A 20,892-nucleotide genomic window follows, 5' to 3' on the forward strand; every position below is an offset into this window, starting at 1 on the left:
GGAACTAGCTGAAAATAAAGCTTTGAAAAAATAAACACATTAAAAAGATGCCCAACACCACTAGTGGGAAATGCAAACCAAAGCTGCAGCGAGGCTCCGGCTCACATGGATGTAAGTGAGGAAGGGCAGCGGGTGCAGGCGAGGATGCAGGGAAAGGGGCGCCCATGGGCCCGTGGGCGGATACTCGCAGTGTGGACCGTCCACACCCGGGAACGGCATCGGGCCTTGACGAGGTGAGAAGTCCTGACACCTGCCACAAGGCGGGTGAGCCACAGAGACGTCCTACCGAGTGGAACCAGCCAGTCCCAGGGGACAAAGACCGTCTGACTCCACCCCGTGAGGTCCCTGCAGGAGTCACACGCGTGGGCGCCAGGGGCAGGAGGGGACGGAGTTCAGTGCTATTCAGTGCCGCGAGCTGACAAGCTCTGGAGACGGCCTGCGGGGGCCTCTGCAGCAACGGATGTGCTTAATGCCACTGGATGCACACGTACGCGGCCAAGGCCGTCAGCGCTGTCACCCAGGAGCTGACCTCCGCCGCCCGCCCGCGTCCACCGTCCCTGGGCTCTGAGGACCAAGCCGCCTCAGCAGCCCAGCCTGGGAGCGAGCGTCCACGGCCACGCGGCTGTCCAGCCTGCTCCTGGCCCGCGGACCCCCAGTGTCCCCTCGCCGGCTTCCCCCCGGGCCTCGGGCAGCTGCCGTCTGAGCAGCCAGGGGACAGGCCAGGTCGCAGGCTCCCGAGGAGTTGGGCAAGGCCCTGGACACTGAACACGCGCTTTCACAACGGCTGCAGGCCTGTGTTTCTGGCCACTGCCCACTCCCGGAGGGCAGAGACCGTGTCTGCCCTTGGCCCCTGCCCCTCCTCCGCAACGAGGGCCGGGGTGCCTGGCCCAGAAGAGGTGACCCAGAAATGCTTGGCAGGGAGGGAAGTGTGGTGGTCCCGAGCCATGAGGCGGGGCCAGAAGGGGACGGTGCTGACCCACGCAGAGGGTCTCGGCGTCCCCAGGCACAGCTTGCAGGCTGCAGCTCCCACCCCACGAGCATCTCCACGCATCCCCAGACGGGCCTCTGCTGTCCTGCCCTCTCCCGAGAGGTGCGTGGCCACGTGGAGATCAAACGTGGGCGGAAGGGGCAAGAGGGAAGGTCTCACATCTCATCTGTCAAAGGGAAAAAACCTCAGCCTGACCTGACCTCCTGGCTTGGGCACCGGAGTACCTCATTCTTCTTCCAGGATCTTCGTCAGATGTCCCAGAAAACCAGCCTGGAGAGCAGGTGCCCCGGGCGGGTGAGCGGGAGGCCTCCCTGGGGGCTGGGAGCCTTCTTCCTCCCTCTCCGGGTCAGTCAAGAGCAGTCATCCTTGGGGCGCCCGTGGGCGAAGCATCTGCCCTCAGCCCAGGTCACGACCTCGGGGTCCTGGGACTGAGCCCGGCATCGGGCTCCCTGTTCTGCCCGCCCCTCCCACTCATTCTCTCTCTCTCTGTCTCTTGAAAAGATAGATAAAATCTTAAAAATAAAAATAGATTATAAATTTAAAAAAGAACATTCTGTCCGCCTCCGGCCCCTCCTCACTGCCTGCGCTGAAGACCCCAGAGTCCCGAGGACCTTTGGCCTCCAGGTGCTCCCGTAAAGAAACGCTTTGGGCCCAACAAACCCCAGCCCCGTTCTCCTCCTGGAACCACCTGCACTATCCTGTGATTTTGCACCGAGGCGCCCAGCCCAGGAAAGCTTGGATTAGAAACCGTAAACCAGGAAAAAAAAAAAAAGAAAGAAAAGAAACTGCAAACCAGCAGAATCGCCGTTTACGGTACAAAAGACTCGACACAGAGGCCTCGGGTAAGGCAGTTCCAACTCCAGAGGCCGCCGCGGAAGCAGGGACACGAGCTCACTGGAGCCCGCGGTGCAGCGGCGCAGAGAACGAGGGACCACGCAGCTCCCGAGAGCTCAGGCTGCCGCGGCACCAGGCCAGGGCAGCGGCAGGGCCACCTTCTGCGCCAACGTCGGAACGGTCCGTGGAAACCACGCTGCAGAGGCGCCGTCCCACCCGGGGAAGGCGGGCGGCCGGGGCTCAACCGCCGGGCGGGCGGGACTCCCCCAGCTCCTCTGCCCTCCGCGCCCCCGCCACCCCAGGCCCCCCTGCCACTCGGGGCCCCTGTTCCAGTGTCACCTCTAGCTCGGGTGAGGTGCGTGGACAGGCAGTGGGCGCGGTGGGCGCGGTGGGGCATCGCTGGAAACGTACAGGCACCGTGTGCTTCACCCCATGAGGCTCCCCGCACCCCAGCCCCCCGAGAGGGCCCAGCCATGGGCACGTGTGACGCAAGGTCCACCCGCCCCCCGAGACCCTGAGCCGACACAGCCCAGAACCTCCCTCCATGGCATGTGTCTCCAGCTCGCGCGTGGGTCCTGCCCCGGAGCCGCCCGCCCTCCGCCCACTCGGCTTCCTCGTGGCATCCACGCGTCCATCCCGCGCGCCTCGATGCCCACGCAGCTCTAGCTTCCCTGGAGCTCACCCGCACCCGCGCCACTCCGTCTGCCCCGCCGTGACGCCCTAAGACAACTACACACGTTAAGGCAGTTACTGGGGGCCATGGACTCACGGAGGCCAAGGACGCATCCGGCCCAAAGCTCTGATCATCAGGACCCAGATCAGGAGACAGGTGAACGTCACGCAGACACAACAAATCATCTTTTCACTGATTTTTGAAGATACCCATGAATATGACGCATAGAATCATGATAGCCTGATGCGAGTTCTGTGGGGAGGGGATGTCCACCCGCGGAGTCAGGAGGTGACACGCGGCAGCTGGAGACGTGACGTGTGGGAGCGGAGGCCCCGGGCCGGGCGGCTCTGCAGGCTCTGGAGGCTGAAGTCCCAGATCAGGGTCCCTGCGCCCCTGCGTGGTGCGGCTCTGCCGGGAGCCCTCCTCCTGGTGCAGACAGCGCCTCCAGCCGAGCGCTCACCCGCCCAACACAGAGGGCAGAGCAAGCCCTCTGCGGTCTCCTCTCGGGGCTCCCCCCGGGACCTCATGCAACCCTCATCACCTCTCACAGGCCCCCCTCCTCACACCGTCCCAGGGGCGCAGGGCTCCAACACGGGAATGTGGGGACACACAGCCTGTCGTGACAGCACCTAACCTGGCCCCGTGCCCAGAGGGAGGGCCTCCTGTCGCGGGGTCCCCGGGGTGAGGCCCACGACTGCCTCCCTGGGGTGCACAGACACGAGGCTGACCCGAGAGGCCTCTAAGGGGCAGACCAGCTGGGGAGTCTCGGCCCTTCCCTGAGGTCAGCCACAGCAGGGAATCTTTGGGGGGAAGTCCTGGGGGTGGGGGGGACAAGGCCCCATCACTCCGCCCTGGACTGTGGCACAGCACTGCGACCTGCGACCCGTGGCCCAGGCCGAGCTCTGGTGGAGAGGGCCTGCTCCGGCCTCACCCGGGGCCTCGGTGAGTGTGGAGGTGGCTGTTCAGACCGAGGGGCGGGCAGGGCAGAGCCGAGGGTGCCTCCAGCCCCCGGGAGGGTCCCCAGGTGCCAGGACTAGAGGCACAGATCCTAATTTGGGACAAGACCCTGCCCCATCCCGGGTCTTGGGCTCCCCACTTGTAGAGGAGGCTCTGTGATACCGTCATCTCATCCTCTGCAGGCTCCTTGAGGACGTGGCCCGGCCTGGCCCCCACGGTGGCACCGCCTCCCACCCCTCAAGATCGGTCCCGGGCCTCCTGCAGCCCGTCCCGCGTCTCGAGGCCCACCTGTGCACCTTCACACAGGTGGAGAGAGCACAACACCGCCTGGAGCACGTGGGTTTTTATCATCACCGTTTCTTTTTTATAATCGTCTTGGATCGCTAGGCCGTTGTTCTCAACCTGTAGATCTTGGCAGTATCGGGAGAGCAAACTGCTGTTCCTAGAAGCCCAGACCCGGGAACTCCTTGACTCTGAGGCCCCCAACTGCCCCCGGGAAAGGCGGCCGCTGCGGGCTCGGGGCAGCAGGCCTGTGGGAGCGCTGCTGCGGGACCACGGGTGGCCCGGGCACCTGCCGAGCTGCCGGCCCCTCCCTCCCACGCTCCGCCCCGGATCTCAGCGGCCACCGTCACCACCGACAATAAACGCCACAGTAAACCTTTTCACTAGAAATCAAGTTCCCAAACAAGAAGCCTGTACAGTGATGCATCCGTTTGCTTGAAAACCCCATTTAGAACGGAAACCGTAACTTCCATCATCCCCCAACCGAAAGGCACCATTACCAACGTCCCTGCTTTCCAACCAGATTCTTTTTGGGAGAAAGCAGGTGCGTCCAGGTAAGATGCTGAGCCGCTGAGTCCCTTCCCCAGTGACCGCGAGGGCTCCGCCCGCCTGTGGCACTGTCCTTCACAGCCCCCGGGCTGGCCCAGGTCCCCTGGAGCCCGAGATGCACAGGGCTGGGCCAGGGTTCTTGCTCCGGAGAGCACAGCCGCGTTCTGCTGCCCGATCCCAGAAACCCTTCTACAGGGGGCACGATCCTCCTTGGGGCTGAAGAGGACTGAAGCTGACAAGGAGGAAAACAGGTCTCTGTGTCATGAATGGGGGCGGGGCGGGGGGGGCACTGCAGGCAGTTGCCAAAGCCAGTCTTAATTTAGGGGCACAAATCAGCTTTCAGAAAGGCAGGGAAGGGGTGAGGAGGGTCCCGAGCCCTCCTTCTAGTCCTAGACCCCCCCCCCCCCGGGAGACACAGGGCCTGGAGCCTTCTCCTCCCACCCCACCCTAAGGAGGCAGGAGCCCTCGGCTTCCCTCATGGGCGCCCCCCCAGCGGCCAGCACCCAGCTCTCGGGCCGGGCAGGGAGGGCGCCTCTGACTCCCGCTGCCCCGCGGGTCACCACCTTCCCGGCACCTGCAGACGACACGCAACAGAGCCTCTTAAGGCGTTCGTCCCGCGGGAGGAGAAGACTGAGCCGACACCTAGGTCGGGGCAGCGGCGGCCGCCCACGGGCCTGCCCCTCCCAGGATGCAAGGTCAAAGGGACGGGCGGACAGATTTTCTAGGAAACCCCCGTCCAGGCCCCGCGGCCCGGCTCGGCCTCTTCACTCTGCGGCTTCCCCTCCGGGCCCCCCCGCAGCTCTGCCGCCCCCTGGAAGCCGGAACACGGGAATTAAGCCGCTGACACCGAGGGGGAGGGGGCGGCCCAGCCGCGATGCGGAGACGCCCGCGGGGCGGTCCGGGCACCTGCGCCGCACCTGGGGCCGGTCCCTGCGCCCAGGCCTGTGCACCTGCCGCGGCTCCGGGGCTTCCCGGGAGGGGCACGGCCCGCGGGGGCGCCCTGGGGGCGCGGGAGGAGCCGCCCCCCGCCCCCCCCCGCCCCCGGGTCCGCCCCCGGCCGCCCCCCGCCCCCGCGCAGGGCCCCAGCCCGGGGCGCACGGTGCCAGGCGCGGGCGCAGCGCGGAGGCCCGGGGGCGGCGGCTCACCCAGGCCCCGCGCCCCCGCCCCGCCGCCCCCGCCGCCCCCGCCGCCCCGGCCCCCCCCGCCGCACCTCCTTTCCTTCCCTGCGCAGCGCATCCTCGGCCGAGCGGCTTGCGGTGCGCGGAAGCGGGGCCGGGGCCGCTGGGATCCCGGCTGCTGCGCAGAGCGCGGGGCGGAGGCCGCGGCGCCCTCGGACCTGCACCCGCGCCCCCGCCCGCCCGCCCCGCGCCCCGCGCCCCGCGCCCCGAGCCCCGCGCGAGCCCGCTCAGCCTCGGCCGCAGTCGGGCTCCCCGCCCCGCCCCCGCCCCCGCCCGCGGAGCTCGGCAGCCGGGCCCACAATTCACCGTCAGGCGGCGGCTCCGGGGCTGCGGGGCTGCGGGGTCCGGCCCCCCCTGCACCTGCCGCGGCCCGGGGCTCACCTGCGAGGGGCGCCCTCCTGGAGGGGCTGGAGGGGCCCCTGAGCCCCGAAGCGCGGCAGGCCGGGTGATGCGGCGTGAAAACCTGCGCGCAGGGGGAGTCGCCCCCCAGGGAGGGCGCCCCTCCCCCCTCTCCCCTACCCCCCCCCCACCCGCGCACCTGCAGGGCGGAGGAGCCCGGGGTCCTGTGCGTGGGAGCAACATGTTTGCAGGTGGATCATCTCTCGAGGTGGGGAGAGGTGCCCGCCCCTGGCTGCCCTTCTTCCCGGGCCCAGGCCCTCCTCCCAGGCCTCCGGCCACAGGTAAACCGAACCACCTGTGGTTCCTTGATTGTAACGAGGACGGCATTCCACAGCACAGAGACTGAGGGGCAGGGGGGCCCTCCCAGCCGACCCCCGTGGCACCTTTAACCGGCCCATTCCACCATTCTCCGCCATCCAGGGTGGTGGACACACAGGGGGACCTGGAAGGCCCAGTGTCCACCCGCTGCTGCACTTCTTGGGTCCTTGGTCAGAGCCAGGGGTGGGTGGCTTAACGGGAAGAGGAAGAGGAAGCCTCTGGAGGACGTTCCTGGGAAAAACCCAGTGGACCCAGGAAGGCAAACCTAAACCCAGGTAAGTCTTCCAGAGGGCTGGCCGGCCCCCGGCTGTGCGGTGCGGCTCCCCAGGGTCTCAGCTGCCGGGAGGCGGAGCGGCAGGCACTGCTCCAGCCTTGGTTGGGGTCCCTAAGCCCGCGTGGGACCACCCTCATGCCGCCACTGCCGCTTCCTCCGTGAGCTTTTGGTGCAGACTCAGGAAGCACTGGCTGACGTCTGTGGAATGGGTCTTCTGCACCTGTCAGGAGGAGCATCTGCTGAGCGTGCATGTGGGACACAAGTATTTTCACATCTGGTCCACTCCGGAAGGTCCACACACCACCTGCTCCTTCCCAGACCTCCTTAACCCTGATCCTCCGTGGCTGCTCCTTATCAGCCCCTGGTCATGGGGATGGGGGTAGATGAGTATCTCAGCTCACGCTCCTTCCACGGAGAGCGGATAGCCAAACACGCTGCTTGCCAATGCCCACCCGGTGGACCTCCCTCCTCATCAGCCCCTCCACCCCCATTAGGGCTGCTTCCTCCCATTAAGGCTGGTTCCAGCCCCTCCCACCCGGACCATCAAGGCACCGGGTCAGGTGCACACCAGGCTCTATTTCCCAGTCATTGGTCAGCTGGTTTTAGGGAGCTTCCCATGAAACTAAGGATGCCAGTGGAGGGAAGGTGCCTTCAGAGGATCAGCTACCTGCTCAGGCAACGTGTTTACATGTTTAGAATGTGCTGGAGGACAATCTTGCGTCTGTCTGCTCATGCCACCATAACAAAATCCTCCAGATAGGAGGCTGGAAGTCCAAGACCGAGATGCCGACAGGGCTGTTGTTTCAGACCCAGTGTGCAAGGATCCCCTAAAGGTCCGCATGTTCCCCTTTCCCAGCACACAGTCGGTGAGTGTGGCTGCAGGTCCTTTCCAGCCCAGGAAGAAATGTTCGTACTCATGGGGCTAGCCCAGGATCCTTCCCAGAGACACCCAGCTCTAACTACAAGGATGTGGGTGTGTGACCTGATTCAGGTGTGACCACCGTGTGAGGGCTGTGACTTCTGGGACTGTGACTCCAGTCTGGATCTGCTCCCCGTCTCTTCGGTCAAATGAGTCAAAGGCGCACAGGGGGCTTCCATCTAAAGATGGAGGGAGACAGACAAGTTGGAGGGGATTGATCGTGTGCACCCTACCCACACCCCTGGCTGTTTCCCCCAGAATGGCCCAAAGCCTCTCCCTGCTCCAAGGCACTAAGGCAGACGTGGACGAGGCAGGTGCCTGCATCCAGGGGAAGCATCGTCCTGGCTCTTTCCTGTGTGGAAGGACAAAGGGGCCACCATGGAGTGGGCAGTCTTGGACGAGGGAACAGCATGAGAAATGTCACCTTAAATACAACTTCTCTATGCGTTTGAGTGTTTTTCAAAACCAAAGTTAAATGCGTATGTGAAGGTTATATAAAGTGTAATAACATTTTACGACATAAACTTGTACTAATTCAGTGTCACTAGCAGCAAATTAAAAACAGAACATAAAAACACTTCAAATGTATGTGAGGACTTACCAGGCCAAAAATGTAAATAAAAGGGGAAACTCAGCTAGGGTTGGAAAAATACTCATCAGAGAGTTCTGGTTCTGGGTAAAATGGAGTAAGCACATTCCCCAGCAAACCCCACCCCTGGCCATTTCTGTCCAAATGCCGCTCTAAAATCTGAACAGAGGCATGGAGTAGCCATTTAAGGATTCTGGAAGGTAAATGGTAGCAGGTAGATTGGGGGGGAAGATTAGAATTTGGAGCACCACCAAGCTGGTGGTGAGTTGCTCTTATTTCCCAGCATGGATTAAATCCAGCCCCAACCTGGAAGCGGCAGGGGCATGAATGGAGATCATTCCAGGAGACACCTTCCAATTCCAGCTCAAGAAATAGGAAATGGCTCCCTGATGCTTAGTGAGGGGGGAGTACATCTTCCTTCTAATTTTGTCCTTTCTTTGTTCCCTCATGGCCCACCCCCACATAATCCAATGGTGGTGACAGCAACCGCAGCGACTACAGAAGTCTAACACTCTAGGGGGGAGCAGCTCCCTCTCTAATTGAGGGACTCTGTTCCCACAAGGGTTGGGCAAATTGCTGTTGTTTTCTGTCCTCCACCTCCCATGTGGCCCCAGATACATGTGCTGTCATCAGAAGTATATACAGAGGGGGATCCCTGGGTGGCGCAGCGGTTTGGCGCCTGCCTTTGGCCCAGGGCGTGATCCTGGAGATCCGGGATTGAATCCCACGTCGGGCTCCCTGCATGGAGCCTGCTTCTCCCTCTGCCTCTCTGTCTCTCTGTCTCTCTCTCTCTCTATCATAAATAAATAAAAAAAAATTAAAAAAAAATAAGTATACACAGAGTTTTCTAGAAAAATGCCCAAAAAGAGAAACTTCAGAAATCTGGAAAGTTCTAGGGAGACTGCAGAAAGAGGGTGCCTAAGAAAAGCGATGTGAGAAAATTGTGTGTGGTCTGGCAACACCCCTGGGCTGCCCAGGCATGCGTCTGGCCCCAGCAGCCTAGCACCGAGTGTGAGAGGGCACAATGGGCTGGGCCACTGCCCTGGTCCCACTGGCTGGTGCACCCAAGGGACAGACCTGAATAGCACTGCACAGGTCGGATGGCACATTTAGCATGAACTCAGGTGCGTCACATGCCTAACACAACGAAGTATATCAACGTTCTCCATAACTTGGAAAGTACCAGAGTTTCATAACATGGTATTCAACGTGTGCAAGATACAATCCAAAATTACTCAGCAAACAAAGGAACATGAAAATCTCAACTGGAATGTGAAGAGGTAACAGTCACCGATGGGGAAACAACAGACATTGGGATTACCTGACAAGGCAAGTATTATAGAAATGCTCCAACCAGTAAGAGTAAACACTCTTGAGAAAGTGGAAAGCCAAGAAATAAAAATATAGGGGTGCCTGGGGGGCTCACTCAGTAAGCATCTGACTCTTTGTTTCGGCTCAAGTCATGATCTTGGGGTTATGGGATCAAGCCCCGCATGGGGATCCTCGCTCAGCGTGGAGTCTCCTGGAGATTCTCTCCCTTTCCTTCTTTCTCCCCATCTGCTCCTCCCTCCCTGCCCCCACAAAATAAATAAATAAAATATTTTTAAAAAAGAAATGGAAAATATAAAGAAGAATCAAATGGAAATATCAGAACTAAAAAAAATAATAACCAAAAAATAAAATAAAAAATAATAACCAAAATAAAAACCTCACTAGAGAGACTCAACAGTGGAATGAAGATGAGTGAGGAAGGAGGCAGTGAATCTGAAGGTAGAGCAATGGAAATGATCCATTTTGTATTACAGAGAGGAAAAGAAGATTGAAAAACAAATGACAGAGACTCAGGGACCTGGGGCACAATATCGAAAGGGCTCACGTTTGTGTTATCCAACTCCTGGAGAAAGAGGAAAGTGTGGTTAAGAAAAACTATTTGAAAAAGAAAGAAAGAAAGAAAGAAAGAAAGAAAGAAAGAAAGAAAGAAAGAAAGAAAGAAAGAAAGAAAGAAAGAACTATTTGAAGAAATAATGGTTGAAAATTTGCCCAATTTGGTAATGAAGACAAGGAAAACACTCCTAGAAGCAGCCCAGGGAAAATGATGAATTGTGTATAAGGAAATAATTTGGATTATTGCAGGGAACATGACGGATAGAAGGAAGTGGAGCAGCAGGGTTGAATGCTAAAGGAAAAAAAGCCTGTCAGAGTTGTGTGTGCAGAGAAAATACCCTTTAAGAATGAAAGTGCTGTAGACTGTGTGTGTGTGTGTGTGTGTGTGTGTCCTCTCCAAGTTCATGAGCTGACATGGAATCCCCAGTGTGGTGGTGGTGGGAGGTGGGGCCTCTGGAAGGTGATGAGGTCATGAGGTGGGGCCCTCATGATGGGATTAGTGGCCTTGCAAAAGATAGAGCAAGGAGCCCTCTTGTGCCTCCACCGCCAAAGGACACCGCAAGACGGCCATCTAAGAACCAGGGAGCGGACCCTCACTCTGGGATTCTCAGCTTCCAGAACTGTGAGAAGTAAGTGTCTGTGGTTTATGAGTATGTGCTATTCTGTTATAGTAGCCTGAAAGGACTAAGACAGAAAGGGAAGTAAAATATTCTCAGACGAAGGAAAAACATCAGAATTTGTTGACAAGCAGACTTGCCGTAGATGAGAGGCATCACAAGGAAGCAGTCAACTGAGCCTAGGATATGGGAAATTATTTAGGAACAAAGACACATCCTCAAACTTGAAAATAGAGATGACTTGAAAGTGAAAGGATGAGGAAAAAGCACAAATGTCACTGCCACCCCAACCGACCCCATTGCTGACGTAGCTACACTATTATCTGACAAAATAGACTTTACGGCAAAACGAAGTAACAGAAATAAAGATGGTCACTTATAATAAGGGGTTCAAGTCATCAGCAAGATACATCAATTTTAAATGTGTATGCATATAATAACTTAGGCTTAAATATATAAAACAAAACTTGACAGCAGTATAAGGAGAGGGGCACCTGGGTGGCTCAGTCGGTTAAATGTCTGCCTTGAGCTCAGATCATGATCCCAAGTCCTGGACCCAGCGTGCTCAGCGGGGAGCCTGCTTCTCCCGCTCCCTCTGCCCCTCCCCCTGCTTGTACTCTCTCTTGCTCTCTCTCTCTAATGAATAGATTTTAAAAAAATCCTTAAAAAAGTAATAATAAAAACTAAAGAAGTATAAGGAAAAATATAAAAATACATAACCATAGTGGAAGGAAATAACACTTATCACAATAATTATTAGAATAAACAGAAAATTAAGCCATAAATATATAAAAAATTTGAACAACCTCATTAACAAACTCGATCTAATGGACATACATGCAAGACTGTGTTAAAAAAAAAAAAAGACTGTATTCAAAACACACAATGTTTTCAAGCCGAAGTGGTTCTGGGCAAATCCCAAAAATTTTTCAAGAATTAAAATCATACAGAGAAAAAAAAAATCATACAGAGCATATTCCCTGACCGTGCCATTAAGCTGGAAATCAATAACAAAAAGATAACTAGAATATAGCCATATGCTTGGAAATTAATAAATGCTCTTCTAGATAATACATTTTGGTCAAAGGATAAACCATGATAAAAATCAGAAATGCTTTTAAATAAGCGAAGGTAAAAATAGTAGATATCAAATTTGTGGAACGCAGCTAAAATATACTCAGTGTTGTTATGCCTCGGTGTACACAGCAGCAGAAAACAGCAGAAAGTAGGGAGCTAAGCACCTACCTCTAGAATCTTGAAAAATGTCCAAACCAAATCTGAATGAATAAAAGGAGAAACTAATAAATATAAGGCAGACATGATAAAATGGGGGAAATAAACAGGATAAACTAAGCCAAAATGGGTTCTCTGAAAATACCCATGTAATTCACAAGCCTCTGACAAATTTATGAAAACCCTCCAGATATTTTTTTTAAACCCTCCAGATATTAAAATAATAAGAATAATATGTAAATTCTGTGCCAACAAATTTGAAAGTTGACATGAAATGTGCAAATTCTTAGAAATGTAGCAAAATTAACTAAAAAGACCCCATGATTTTTAAAGGCATTGAATCAGTAGTGAAAAAAATTCCCCAAAATAAAACTCTAAGCACAGATGGCTTTATTGGCGGTTTTCACCAAATGTGCAAGGAACAAAAGATAAAATCTGATACAAACTGCTCCAGATAGAAAAAGGGGTAACAATCCCCAACTTATTTCATGAGAATAGCAAAACCCCTTAAGAACAGTATGAGGAAAAAGGAGTCATTGGTCAATCTTACCTTAGAAAACGTGTAATTGATAAATGTGAGTGAGAAAATGAATGCAGGAAAAATAAGCAGATAAAATTCAACATTGATTCATGATTTTTAAAAAAAAAACTAAGCAAATTTGGAATCGAGAGGAATTTCTTAAATCTGGTGAAGGATTTTTTTTTTCTTTTTTTAGACATTTCACTGAGGGGACGCCCGGGTGGCTCAGCAGTTGAGCGCCTGCCTTTGGCCCAGGGCGTGACCCCGGGGTCCTGGGATTGAGTCCTGCATCGGGCTCCCTGCATGGAGCCTGCTTCTCCCTCTGCCTGTGTCTCTGCCTCTCTCTTTTTCATGAATGAATAAATAAAATCTTAAAATAAATAATAAAATAAATAAATAAAATCTTAAAAAAAAAACTCAATCCTGAAATTTTTTTTTCCCTAAAGATTTTATTTATTTATTTATGAGAGACACAGAGAAAGAGAGAGGCATCCCAGGGTCCTGGGATGAGCCCCACATGGAGCTCCCTGCTCAGCCGGGAGTCTGCTTCTCCCTCCCCCTCTGCCCCTCTCCCTCCCCCCTGCTTGTGCTGCTCTCTCTCTGTCTCTCTCAGTGTCTCTCAAATAAATACAATCTTTAAAAAAAAAAGAAAATTCTAAAAATGAAAAAGGAACCATTTACAATGGTATAACAATTGCAAGATTTTTTTTTAAGACTTTATTTATTTATTCATAGAGACACAGAGAATGAGAGGCAGAGACCCAGGCAGAGGGAGAAGCAGGCTCCATGCAGGGAGCCCGACACGGGACTCAATCCAGGGTCTCCAGGATCACGCCCTGGGCTGCAGGTGGCGCTAAACCGCTGAGCCACCGGGGCTGCCCCAATTGCAAGATCTTTATAGATAAAATCATGAAAATGTATTGAGAGAAGTTAAAGATAAACATAAAGAATGTAGAGTTATTTGCCTGGAAGACGGAGCTGCGATGAAGAAGTCGATTCTCCTCAAAGTGAGCTAGAAGCGTAACACAACCCCAGTAAGAATCCCAGCAGTGTGTGTACCCATTGTGTATCGATCGCTACGTAGTAAAGGACCCCAAAACTTAGAGGAAAACAGTACACCTTTATTTATCTTGGGGTCAGGGCCCTGGCTACGGCTTTAGGCGGGTCCTCCTTTTCGGGGTCTCTCACGGAGCTACAACCAAGGTGCTGGCGGAGGCTGCTGGCTGCGGTTTCATCTCGGGCCGCTGGACGCGGGGCCTCATCTCCCACTTTGTTGCCAAAGAGGCTGCTCGGGCAGATGGGCCGGCACGTGGCTGCTCCATCAGGGCCCGCTCAGCAGCAGAGACGCGAGACCAAGTCGCCGTCGTGTGCGGCCTCCCCGCAGAAGTAGCAGCCCCAGGCCGTGTGCACTCTGCTCACAGGACACAAGTCTCCCGGTCCTGTCCACGCCCACGGGAGGTTTCCACAGGGATGTGCACATGTATCTGAGTCAGATGGGAAGGCGAGAAATGCTGGAAAGGAAAAATACATCCAAGATTAACTATTTTGTGGGATTACCAACACACTGAACCAAGAAGAGAAAACTGACGAAGATGTGTCAGTAGAAATCATCTGCACTGGAACACAAAGAAAAACATAAATGGAAAATCATACCCAAGGGGCTCCTGGGAGGCTCAGGTCATGGTCCCGGGGTCCTGGGATCGAGCCCCGTCTAGGGCTCCCTGCTCAGCGGGCACCTGCTTCTCCCTCTGCTTTTGTCCCTCCCCTGGTTCCTGCGCTCTCTCTGTCTGTCGAATAAATACATACAATCTTAAAAAGAAAGAGAGAAAAAGAAAATTGCACCCAAGATCTACGGAAAACATCAAACTGCCTATAATGCATGTAATGTATACAGATGGAGACCCGGAAGGACAAGAGCGAGTAAACAGGATGGACTAAATATTTGAGGCTAAATCATAGCTAAGAGGATCCCAAATTAATGAAAGGTATTAATCACAGATCCAGGAAGCTCAGAGGACTCTGAGGAGGGTACGTGCACAGAAAAGCGTGCCGAGGCACATCGTGGCCAAACTGAAAATCGAAGATGAAGACCAAACCTTAAAAGCAACCCGGAGGAAAGTAAACACAACCCACAAGACAGAACAGAGAAAGAACAATGCCGAGTGTCCTCAGAAGCAACGCAGGACCGAAGACACTGAAGCAACAGCTTTAACACGCTGGTGGGCAATCCCGTGACTCCGAACTCCACGTGCAGCAAAAAAAAAAAAAAAAAAAAAACCTTCCACAAGCTGATGGGAGGGACGTTTTTTGGGCAGATGAGGCCCGAGAGTGTCCTTGGCAGACCCACCTGCACACACAGGCTTGCAGGCGAAGTGAGGTCCTGGAGGAAGGGGACGTGACGAGACCAGATAGAGTCATTTGGGGGAGAGAGAGGGAGGGAGAAGCACGAGCGAGGGGAGCAGCAGAGGGAGAAGGAGAAGCCGGATGCGGGACTCGATCCCAGGACCCTGAGATCGTGACCGGAGCCGAAGGCAGACGCTTCGCCGACGACCCAGAATCTTCACTCTTTAGGCAGCAGGTGACACCAGAGATGGTAAATCACTTGAGTGTGTTGGTAAACAGAGAATCATACCCCGAATTCGCAGCGCCGCACTCTATTGCCGACCGCTGACCGGGTAACGGAGGGAGGTCCCCGCCTGTGTAGCACAGCGGGCGGCGCGCAGCTCGAAGGGGAGGCTCCGGGACCGGGGGGAACCATGCTCAGCTTCCCGCCGCTTCCTTTGTTCAAGGATACGCCGTTCTTGAGTTTTTGACGACTTGAAGGCATGTGCGCGCGTCTCCGGATCAACTTCTGAAGTCGTACGCGGTCACAGAGCGCGTGGGAAGAAGGAAGGTGCCTGCGACTCACTGGCAGCCCAGTCCCGAGCCGGTTGGGACCAGACATATGGGTAGTGGAATAAACGTCGGGGCACCGAGCGCTCCCAGTGAGGGGGATGGCGAGGGCGGGGTAAGAAGTGACATTTACGGGCGACGGACCCAGAGGGAAAGAACAAGGAGGAGAAACGACCCGTGTCGGTTCTGACGTGCTGCGGACGTGAGACGACGCAGCCTGCGAGAGACACGGGGCAACCGGAGGCCACGCGCCCGTCGTGTGACCACAGGGCCGCTCACCTCTGAAGGCATCACAGGCCTGCATGTCGGCGCGTCCCAGAGCAAATCCCCACCACGCGGAGCAAACGCTGCTGGAGCCGTCGCGGGGGTACGGGCCGCCCTCGAAGCCAGCGGGACCCGCAGTCCGCCACGCACGCGAGGGCGTTCCCCAGGGCTGAGCCGCCAGGCTGACTTCCAGAAGCCCTGAAAAACAGGAATCATAAGGAGCGTGTTCCCTGGCCACGTAGCATCAGATGTATGGACACAGAGATTTCTGTCACCTAAAGGGGGGTGCGTGCACAATCCCAAGCACGCGGGGACTGGACAACACGCTTCCAAGTAACGCACGAGGCAGAGAAGAAATCACGAGAGAAATGAGAGTGTCCTGAACGGAGGACAGTGAGAACACGAGGTGGTAAGACTCGGCCTGTGGACCACACACCCTGAGGGCTTTGGGGTGCTGGCATCACAGAGGGGGGGCGCACCGTGTGTCTAGACCTAGAAGCACGGGTGGCCTGGGTGGCTCAGCAGTTTAGCGCCGCCTTCAGCTTGGGGCGTGACCCCAGGGTCCCGGGATCGAGTCCCACGTCGGGCTCCCTGCATGGAGCCTGCTTCTCCCTCTGCCTGTGTCTCTGCCTCTCTCTCTGTCTCTCATGAATAAGTAAATAAAATCTTTTAAAAAAAAATAGAGAAAACCAAAAGTTAGTTCCCCGAAAAGAAAACATGCACGAGCCCAGCAGATATCACGGGAAGACACTCGAGAAGATAAACAGGCAGATGAGGAGAGCACGTCCGCATCCGTCCCCTGAGTGGGGGCTGGCGCGCGGGGCACAGCTCGGTGACCAAAGGAAAAGCCACCCGATAAAACCACGAACAGATTTCGGGGCGCTGGGGGGCTCCGTCAGTGAAGTGCCTGCCTTCGGCTTGGGTCACGATCTCCGGGTCCTGGGATCAAGTCCTGCGTCGGGCTCCCTGCTCCGCGAGGAGTCGGCTTCTCTCTCCCCGTCTTCCCCCACTCATTCTGTCTCTCTCAAATAAATAAATAAAATCTTTAAAAACCAACAAAAAGGGATCCCTGGGTGGCGCAGCAGTTTGGCGCCTGCCTTTGGCCCAGGGCGCGATCCTGGAGACCCGGGATCGAATCCCACGTCGGGCTCCCGGTGCATGGAGCCTGCTTCTCCCTCTGCCTATGTCTCTGCCTCTCTCTCTCTCTCTCTCTGTGTGTGACTATCATAAATAAATAAAAATTAAAAAAAAAAAACACAAAAAACCCACCCGCTGGGACCGGGAACTTCCTCACCGGGGCACACAACCCAGTAGACGCCAGGGCCTGTGAGGCCAGGACCCAGTATTCAGGGGGAAGAGAGACCATGAGGGAGCCCCTGGATGGTTCAGGGACTCAGCCTGGACGTCAAGAGGCACCACGCAGCCCGCGAGGGCCACAGCTCTCGGGAACCCGGGGATGCCCCCCAGCTTTCCACCCCCACGGGGCCCGGGGTGCACGAGGCCGGGCAAGGTGCTGTTCCCGTGACAGCAAGCGTGTGGCCGCTGTCCGGTGCACCCCTCGGGACGCCCCGCCGCCCGACCCTCTCGCCTCTGCCCCCACCCGTGTCCGAGCTCCCAGAGGCAGGATGACGCCCTGCGGGCCCTGGACGCCCGACACTCCTTCTCGCGGGCCCTGGGACAGCACCTTGGGCCACCCCTGAGCCACTGGGTGGAAGTAGAGGGCACTTTGGGAGGAAGGCGGCGGAGGAGGCTGCCCGGGCAGGCCAGGGCGGCAGGGGACCCCGGGGCCGCACCAGACGACGGCCGTGCACGTGCTCTTGCGTCCCCGCGCCACCCACTAGTCGGGTCCTTCGCTGTCAGCAGCCCAGAGGACGGGGACCGTGAGCAGCCCCGGCCCACATCGCCGCGAGGCTCTCAGGGCAGGAACACCCGATGTCTGCCCGGCAGCACCCAGCAGATGCCCGCGGAACATCCACTGGATGCCAGACGCCGGCCCGGCCCGGGCCCCACGCAGCTAACCCCCCAGGGACGGACAAACGGATGGTTTTAAGACGTCAGGTACAAGCGCTTGGAGAAAAGTCAAGGCAGGGTAAGCAGGTTAGAGAGGGCGACAGCAGCGGGGAGAGGCGCCTTCTGTGTCATACGCGGAGGGTGGGTGACCGTGTGCTGGAGACGGAGCCTCGCCCGCGTTGGAGGGACAGCGTTCCTGCCGGGGAGCGGCCAACGCAGGGGCCCGGGAGCACGTGCAGCCCGTCACGGGGGCGCACGGGGGGCGGTGCAGGGGGTGGGCATGGCGGGCACATGGTGTGGGCGGCCTCCACGGCCACGGTGACCGCAGCCCCCCCATCAGTCTACCAGCCACCCGTCCCCCTGCCCCTCTCCCACCCCGTCCCCTGACCCCCTCCCCTGTGCCCTGGAAGCAGTGGGCCTCCGAGTCCCCGCCGATGGATGCTCGGGCTCCTGCCCGCCCGCTGGTCCCGTCCTTCTAGGCACATCGCGGCCGCCGGCGGCGCCCCGACCCTTCCTCTTCTCACGCTGGTGCTCAGTCCAGCAGCAGGTGCTGCGGCCCGGTCTCCACACGACCCTACGTTCTGATGGAAGCTGCCAGCTTTTGCACCCCGACCCCGTCTGGGACGGGCCAGTGTCCCCCATGGCTGGAGATGCCCTAGAGGCGGGCAGTTCACCCCTCACCCAGGGGCGCGGCCCCCGTGCCCCGTCTGCCCGGCTCCATCCACACAGGGTCCCTGCGGGTGCCCAGAGCCCAGCCAGCGCCTCCCCCGCCCTGCCTGGTGTCCCCCATCTAGGACGCCCCCCCACCCCCCGTGGCAGCGTGACCTCCTCCCTCACATCCTTCCAGACGAGAGGACGGCCCCCCGCGGCCTTCCCGACCCAGCCCGGGGAGACAGCCCCCCGCCCCCCACCCGCGTCCTCACTACCCTTCTCCTCCCTTCCATGAACTGACCTTGGGACGGCTGCTCACTCCCTCCAGCGCCCGTTTGGTGTGTCCCTCCCAGGAGGACACAGAACCCAGACCATCCTCGCTGCTCTTCCCCACGCCTCCCGCCAGCGCCCGGGGCAGCGCCTGTGCGAGCAGCCTCCGTACAGACACACGCCTGCCCCCTGCTTTCTCCATCCCCTCGGGGACACCACCTGGGTCCTTTGGCATGACCTAAAACAAGTCTGGACGCGCCCGTCCCTGGCTCCTAGGCCTTCAGCCAGCGCCGGCAGCATCTCGCCGTCCCCCCTGCTCGCCCCCCGACGCGTCTTCGGCACCCTCTCCTGTTTGCATGCTCTGCTTCATGATGGACGGTATCTTCTCCCCAAATCCTCCTCCTTTCTGTGCCTCAGGACCTTAGAGCACAGTCTTCATAGTTGAAAGTTTTTGACTCAAAGCTACTTCCTGGGATCCCCAGGTGGCTCAGTGGATAAGCGTCTGCCTTCAGCTCAGGGTGTGATCCTGGGGTCCTGGGATCGAGTCCTGCGTCGGGCTCCCTGCATGGAGCCTGCTTCTCCCTCTGCCTGTGCCTCTGCCTCTCTCTCTCTGTGTCTCTCATGAATAAATAAATAAAATCTTTTTTTTTTTTTTAAGCTACTTCCTGGAGGAACTTGGGATGGAAGGATGGAGAGATGGATGGATGGAGGAATGGATGGGTGGATGGATGGACGAGTACATGAATAAATTAAGCTGCACTAATTACTCAGTTTCTCATAAATGCAGCTGTTTCTGGACCGGGTTTCTTGGAAGGACGCCCATGCGCTGAAAGTCAGGTAACCACAAGTGTCCACAGAGGTAACAGCTGCCAACCAAGCCCTGAGCCGGGCTCAGGAGCCCAGACCTGCTGGCGCAACCTTGCCCCGCAGCTCCTCCCCGATGGCCCTACTGACGGGCGGCTCCCCGTGCCCCGGGTCCCCCTCGGCAGTCGCTGCCACGGCGGCTTCACCGTCAGAGGCACCGGCCCGGAGCACGCGCCCAGGCTCGAAGCCCAGCTCGGCTATTTCCTCGGTCGGCAGGACGCTGACCCCCATGGTGCCGCGGATTCCTCCTCTGCAGGCCCGACGTCTGCGTGGAGACACAGATGCCCACACGCCGCCTGTTCTCCCGTTGTCACGGGGCCCACACCAGACCCCTCTGGCATAAACATCAGATCCTGATTAAACTGGCCCCAACCGACCCTTCCAGCCCCGTTGCTGACGGAGCGCGTGTGCCGCCCCCTCCCCAGATTCCTATGTTGAAGCCCTGCTCCCCGGGGAGGGGGGGTGACGACATGAGGGGGTGGGTCTTGGGAGGTCACTAGGGCAGGTGTGGAGCTCACGGAGACACCTGCCTGGTGGTTGTGCACAGGTATGAGTGTTCCCTCACTCAGCCAGCAAACACTAGGGAGCGCCCACCGTGTGCTGCGCCCGTGCTATGCGCGCACGTCCACCCGGGACCCCCACCCTGAGCCTCCGACCCCCGTCACTCACCCCATGGACCCGCTCAGTGCCCACCACCCAGCCGGGTCTGGACGCATCTCCAAGCGGCTCTGCGGCACTTTGCACACACCTGTACGTGGAGCACACGCATCACACGCTATCTGTGAGCATCCTACACGCTTCCATCACCGCACCGCTGCTCGACACCCTCCCCCACGAGACCACCGGGACTGGGGCCCGTTGGGGACATCGAGCCAAGAGACACAAGGAAGCCAGAGAACAGGGCAGGAGGGAGGAGGCGGGAGCCTTCCCAGAGCCGTGTCTCCCCAACTGCAGACCTGGGGAGGGTGTAAGCGAAGGGGGTGCGATAACCCCCCGGGGCCCGCACACACGGGACCCAGCACGGATCTGGGGCAAGGGCACCGGGAGGTGACCGAGTGCAGGTCAGAGTTGGAGCCAGGAGGGTCAGTGCCGTGGGGGCCCGTACCTGAGGGCTCAGAGGCGCGCACACCCTGCAGGATGGCTGCGGGGCCAGCGGACCCTCCGGAGCAGCCCTGGGGGCTGTGCCACTGACTCCCTGTCCCCTGTGACCAGCGTCTCCCCTGTCCGCGGTGGCTGTCTGTCCTTCTCTGCTTCCGCAGGACGGCCGGGGGCCGGGAATGACTGGTGTCCAGGAAGCTGTGTCTGTCTGTCTGTCTTACTCCGGAGACCCCCGGTCTGTGCGCACACGGTCCCTCCAGGCTCGGCTCCACCCAAGTGTGACTCTTCCTCCTCGGCCACAGCCACCCCTCGGCCCCGGGGGCCTCGCGAGGATGGACACCGTGTGCTCAACGAGCAACCAGACCGAGGGTCGGGCAGGCCACGAGCACCCACGCCGGTGCGCCCGAAGGTGGACGCGTCTTGTCGGGGAGGGTGTCCTTAGAGCTGCGGCGGCCCCCGGGCACCTGGTGGGCAGGCCCCCTCCGCGCCCCCGGGGGTGCAGGCTCCAGGTCGCCGTGGAAGCGTCCTCAGGTCCCCGTGCCAGAGACGCCGCCTTCCTTCCCCTTTAGGGCAAAGGTCAGTCCTTAAACCTGCTTTTCCTTCTCCCCAAACATTTTGTCATGAAAGAT

At 57.9% G+C, this 20,892-nt stretch overlaps 1 protein-coding gene and 1 long non-coding RNA gene across 2 annotated transcripts in view; one reads left to right on the plus strand and one right to left on the minus strand.

Annotated features, from left to right (window-relative positions):
• Positions 1 to 5,614, minus strand: part of JAKMIP3 (Janus kinase and microtubule interacting protein 3) — a 96,750-nt gene extending 91,136 nt beyond the window's left edge. The window contains exon 1 of the mRNA XM_077877143.1: positions 5,494 to 5,614. The gene's annotated coding sequence lies outside the window, so the exon portion shown is untranslated. The remainder of the gene's footprint in view (positions 1 to 5,493) is intronic.
• A 390-nt stretch (positions 5,615 to 6,004) lies between these two features.
• Positions 6,005 to 7,882, plus strand: LOC144300752 (uncharacterized). Its single transcript, XR_013367530.1, has 2 exons — positions 6,005 to 7,318; positions 7,444 to 7,882. It is a non-coding gene; the product is annotated as an uncharacterized LOC144300752 (long non-coding RNA).
• The last annotated feature ends 13,010 nt before the right edge of the window (positions 7,883 to 20,892 follow it).

Source organism: Canis aureus, chromosome 29, assembly GCF_053574225.1.
Source record: "Canis aureus isolate CA01 chromosome 29, VMU_Caureus_v.1.0, whole genome shotgun sequence".
Taxonomy (NCBI): Eukaryota; Metazoa; Chordata; class Mammalia; order Carnivora; family Canidae; genus Canis; species Canis aureus.